Below are 6,021 nucleotides of genomic sequence, written 5' to 3' on the forward strand. Positions count from 1 at the left end.
ATGAGTGTTCAAGGAGTTACAGGTTAGATTAGCTCACAGACACCATCCTCTTCCCCTAATGCATCTCAAGAACTTCACAGAGACCAACAGACTAAAGACCTAAGAAATGCCAACCCAGAAATGCAATCCCTGGTGATCTTACCATCTTTGAAAAACACCCAGAGGCAAAGAGACATGACTGGATGCTTGCAGGCTGGTATGTTTGCTGCCACGTTTCACAAATGAAAAAAAGAGCAAATTTGAAGGTGGAACTCTATGCTTTCTCACATTAAAATTTGCTTAGTAAAATGCTAATGCAAATCTAGACAAAGGATGGAGAAAATTCCAAGACTGTGGCCGTCTTTATGATTCCTTATTAAAATTGGAGGCAGTGAGATGCTGTGGGGCATTCCGAGTAGGAACACAGATAGACGTGAGGTTAGGTTAGCTCAAGCCTTTAAAACGATGCTTATCAACAAGGTAGAACAATTCCAAATTAGGGAAAGAAGGCTGTGGACACCTTACTCAGAACCCTTCTAGCTACTCTCCTCACCAGGAAATATACTCCCCAATGGCAGGAGCGTTACTTAAATAGCCTGTCTTAGCCTTTTCCCCCACAGGTAAGATTGTTCAGACAGTGGGTACCAGTCTAGAGATCTTGTCACATAGATGGGGAGTGTAAGTAAAGTTGTAACGTTGCTCATAAATGGGAGCAAGTAGCCTGGCAGCTAGCAACCTCCGCCACGTGTGTGAGTTTAGCCAATGGCTTAGGTGGCACTGATACAGAAGGAGAGTTGAAAAGATGCCAGGCTAGGGGTCCCTCTTTAATCTCCATATCCTAGAATCTAAAGGATCCTAGAAAGAATCAGATGATACATTTCCCTAGATCTTTACTAACTTTTAATATATATAATTCACTGTTTGATAGCAAATGATATATACATTTAAATTCATAGAAGCTAGAATCATTGCTATTTCACTAAAAAGAGACCAGGGTAGGAGAGTTAAAGGTACAATACACTAGCAAAAATTGGACCCAGTACAATTAAAATATATTATACATAAATAGTGAGAGATTTCACATATAAAATTAAGTCATTATTTAATTGTGCTTTATCAAATAACTCAAAGTTCATGTTAACATGCTAAAGCTATAAATCACTTGGCTTATGGATCAAAATACATTAAGTCAAAACCAAAAAGGTACATTATACCTTAGTGAAATATGGGAATCAGATTAGTGTTTCCAAATTACATCATAAAGTTATTATATAATATTAAAGATCATTTTGAATCTGGAATGTGGATAGCATCAGCATCCTGAATCTGGATAGATTAGCTACACCTGTATTTTTCTTACAACAAAAAAATGTAATTTTTGTGTAAACATTCATAGAAAGTTCAAATATTACAAATGTAAAAATCTAGCCTATAGCTAACCTGTATTCTGAGGAATATCTAATAATTAACAGATTTCCCCATAATATAAAAAGCGGTATTTTAAATTTCTGATTCAAATCTTATTAGTAAGAAATCATCAGATGTGGCTTTGCTATTATGTTATCTTCTGCCTTAAACGTCCAAATCAATACCCTCAGGCTTAGCTTAACAAAAGATATGAATTATAATTTTTGTATGGGTATACCCATTTTATAGTAATATATTGCTCAAGTTCCTTAGAAGAAACTTTTGGTCCAAAAAGCAAATTTACTAACATTTTGCCAACATCACCTTCCATCTCTTAGCAGTTATAGTATAAAATCCTAAAGAGATGCACTTGGGGGAAAAACACCATTGAGCTCATTGGAAATTATGTCTAAACAGATATGTGTATCATTACTCTGAATATCCTTCAAATAACTAAAAAAATAATTGTGTATTTCTCTACACTGAACATTAGGTATGAATTACAGGAAGGAACTGGTAACAAAATGTTATACTATATCTAACAAATATGCTTGTTTCATAGTAGCAAAGTTTCTTTTCTTTTTTTTTAGCTACTGTGAAGATCTTTAATTCTTTATTATTTTATTGTTGTCTTATAGGTAGTTCCCTTCTTTAATCTAGAGTGGAAGCAGTTCATCCATTGAATAACAAGCTAGCAATTCTAATCAACAGTATTTACTTGAAGAAAAGTTATATAAAGTTACAATGCAAGAAATCCAACCAGTACCTTATTTTCAAATGAGGCACACACATACGCGCGCGCGCACACACACAATTTTATGGCAGGACAGCTCTTGCCAATATTCTACATTTTTGGAAGGCAGGTTCTTGTCTGTATATCTTCACTTTTTTTGGTAACTTCTAGTCTTTTTATCAGCATAATAAATAAATCTCACATCTTTTCATTGTTAACTAATGTGATTTTTATTGCTATATAGCACTATATTGTGCCATGTTTGCAGGTTTGACAGCTACTGGATATAAATAAATAGAAGCAATAAATTTACAATTATTTCCTCTCTTAAAAAAAAAATAGCACAATTGTATCTTAATATATAATAGCAATTACAAGCAAATTGATTTCTCAATTAATGAGGCATTTTAGAGTTCCTGGGGATGAAATCCTTTCTCATCTAACATCAGCAATGAATTAACATTTTAAAAAGTACAGGCTGCTCAACTAATAAATCTTTGCACTTGCCATACTGCTAGCTTTGGGTCCATGGGGCTCTGGGATCTTGTCATCTTTGACCCTGGATGGGGTGGGACTGCCCCAGAAAGACCCAGTTGGCAACTTGGACTTGCAATTCCTGCTCAAGGAATAGGTGGCAGTCATGGCTAGGAGACCCTTTGCACAACTTTGTCTTGTGCTCCAGTTGTGGCCTTTCCTGGATCAGGATTTCCTGCGCTCAGTCGTTCAGTTCCTAGTCATTCTGTGGATGGACTATTGAAATGTGCTCTACATGGGGCTGCCCTTGAAGAGCATTCAGAAGCTCCAGTTGGTGTGGGCAGTTTTGGGAGGGGGCAAGAATGGGCACTGTATCACTACTGCTTTGGGAACTGCATTGCTTACCAGTCTGCTTCCAGGTGCAACTCAAGGTGTTGGTGGTCACCTTTAAAGCCTTTCATGACACGGGTCCAGGTTACTTGAGGGACACATAAATTGAACTTATGGCTGATGTATTCTCTAAAAGCAATTACAAACATTGAACCAGCAAACTGATTTGGATAACTTTTTTCTAACTGGATATACAAATGAGTGCTGTTAAGGTGTTGGAGGACTTTATTTTTGGCTAGAAGATGAACAGAAACTTAATTATGGGATTCTTTTTGGAGGAGTTAAAAATTAAGAGTCTTAAAAACTCAGGGATAAAATACAAGGTTGACTTATTTGATAGGGGCTAAAAGAAACAATTACACCTGGATTGCTTTTACTGGACTTTTTTTTGCTGACAAAGAACAACTGACAAAGCATTGGGATTTTGTTTTTTTCTTAAATAAGCTATGGGATGAAGAGACTGTATTTACAGATATAAGTCCTATTAAAATTGCCTTTACTTGCTGGGATCAAGGAGGAAATTGGCTGCTTTTTCCCCCTTTCCCCCCTTTCCCCCTTTTTTGTATTTTACTATCTGTATTTTTCTAGCTTGTGTTTGACTCTTTTCATTAGTAATTTTTAATAAAATCATCAGGGGGAAAACCCTTATCTTTGTTTCCACTCTCATTTGACAGATGTTAAGAACTGAATACACTTCACTGAAGTTGTAATGGATAAAGAACAAGCTATTCAGAGATCATATCCATTCCTATGCTGGGTAACAACAAAAAGCAGAGCTCAAATAGGAAGAAAAAAAAAACCTAGGTTCAAATCCAAGGGTTATTGCGCCTTGGATTCATTTTCTGTCTCTTTAGCTACAATATAACTGCATTTCAGCATTCCACAGCAGGTGGCAATATTTGGCTCAGTTTATCTGAATTTAGAATTTAGTTCTTGATGGGAGACACTCCAGGGGATTCCATGTCTGAAAGCTAGTTTAGAAAGATAAAGGAAAAAAAATCCCAGAAGGCCATGGCAAATCATTTCTATACTGCTGCCAAGAAAGCAGCAGGGATGTGCCCACAAGGCTCCCAGAAGCCAAGCCTGACTCAAAGGAGTCTTTTCATGCCATACCGTCAATGGTTGAAACTCACATCTGGAGACCTGAAAGCTTCAATGAGAAGAAAAAGAAAAACATTGGGAGCGGTAGCATTAAAATTCCATGAACAACTTGGGCGGCTTTGGGAATGTCAATATTTCCTGGCTTAACTTCACCAGTTTAATGAGAATTCAATGCCTTCCCTCACGTTTAAGGGTTACATTTGCAACAGGAGGATGTGCTTTCTTGTAATGGCAAGTAATGGATACTAATCTTTCACCAATTTCTCAAAAGGCTCAGGTAACTTTTATGTATTTAGAAGCCAGTCATTAGTTAAAATGACATCAAAGACAAATAACATAGGCCCAGGTCCTTCCTAAGGGCTGTCCCGTGCCAAATACTTGCTAAGCATTTTGTTTTAGAGCAAAATCTCTCTTCTATCCCGTTGACTGCTAGGCTCAACATACATCACTTTATTTAGTCTTCAGTCTGCCTCACCAATTTTATATAAGTCAGTTAGTGGTTTATCATCAGGTGTTGACACACTGAAATCCTGGCACACCCACATTAGTAGACCCTGACTAAGTTTAAGAAAATAACTAGAACAAATGGAAACAAAGGAGTTTTGGAAACCACGGCAAAAAAAAAAAATAATCCCCAATATGATCAGGAATGGAATCTTCCTCTCCACTTGCAGCTTGCTTTTCTATTCAACAAAATATAATCAGAGCAAAAGCAGTCTGAAGATGATGCTCAATGGAAGTGGTTACTGGAGTGGAGGGAGGAAAGAATAAATGAATTGTAGGGACAAGGAAATATCAGGCAAAACAAACCAGTAGAAAAGCTGATTAAAAAAAACAAACTTAAGCAGATCTAATCCAAATTAAAATATCTTTACATACACTTACAATTTAGTCTTAGCATTGGTATATAGACTTTAGATCTTGCAAGAAGGGGAACAGTATTACATTGTTGCAACATTTGGATAAGGTTTTACACCATATCATTCCTCAAGGCTTTCCTATAATGTGTTGGATTTTAACTTCCACACAGGTAGTCCTTGATTTACAACTGTTTGCATAGTGACTGTTCAAAGTTACAAGGGCACTGGAAAAAAGTGACTTATGATCATTTTTCACGTTTGTGATTGTTGCAACACCTCCATGGTCACTGATTTACATTCAGATGCTAGGCAACTAACTCACATTTATGACGGTTACAGCATCCCGAGGTCATGTGATCCCCTTTTGTGACCTTCTGACAAGCAACATCAATGGGGAAACCAGATTCACTTAACCGTGTTACTCATTTATTAACTGCAGTAATTCATTTAACAAATGTGGCAAGAAAAATTGTAAAATGGGACAGGACTCACTGAACAAATTTCTCACTTAGCAACAGAAGTTTTGGGCTTCACTGTGGTCGTATGTTTGAAGACCTAATTCCCAGCCAGCAGCCCAGACAGAATGGAGATTGTGGGAGCAGAAATTCAGGGCAGTCATCAGATATTAAGGGAGGGAGGGCTTTTTTTGTCCCTCATGGGTAGGAAAATATGTTTTGACTGACAGCAACAAGTCAATCACTTTTCCTCCAAGAGAATATATATCCCTGGAAAAGACAGAAAGCTTCTGTTGTGGTGTAAAGGGGGAGGTGCAGATGGCGTCTAGGAACTGATCTGATTTTCTCCCTGCCTGCTGCTTTTGTGGCCTAATTCTCTGAAGCACCTGGTGCGTTCCCACCCCCCCTCCAAACTGCAGCAAAATCTTCCCAAACAAAAGCCGCATGAAAAGAAGGCAACTTGCTCCCTCATCGGCTCGCTTCTACTTTCCTTCCAGGCTCTATCGCATGCCCAAGGATGTGGGGGGGAGTGACTGCAGCCTCGCGGACCAACATCATCATCACCACGACCACACCATCCCAGAGTGGAAACAGCAACAAAGAAGCAACCCAGCCTTTTTTT

The 6,021-nt window shown here is 37.9% G+C and overlaps 1 protein-coding gene across 3 annotated transcripts in view; it reads right to left on the minus strand.

Moving 5' to 3' along the window:
• The window catches only part of TMEM63B (transmembrane protein 63B), a 91,040-nt gene that overhangs the window by 83,986 nt on the left and 1,033 nt on the right, over window positions 1–6,021 (minus strand). The window lies entirely within an intron of this gene.

This window comes from Pseudonaja textilis, chromosome 1 (genome assembly GCF_049901715.1).
Source record: "Pseudonaja textilis isolate UNSWEBS1 chromosome 1, rPseTex1.2, whole genome shotgun sequence".
Classification (NCBI taxonomy): Eukaryota; Metazoa; Chordata; class Lepidosauria; order Squamata; family Elapidae; genus Pseudonaja; species Pseudonaja textilis.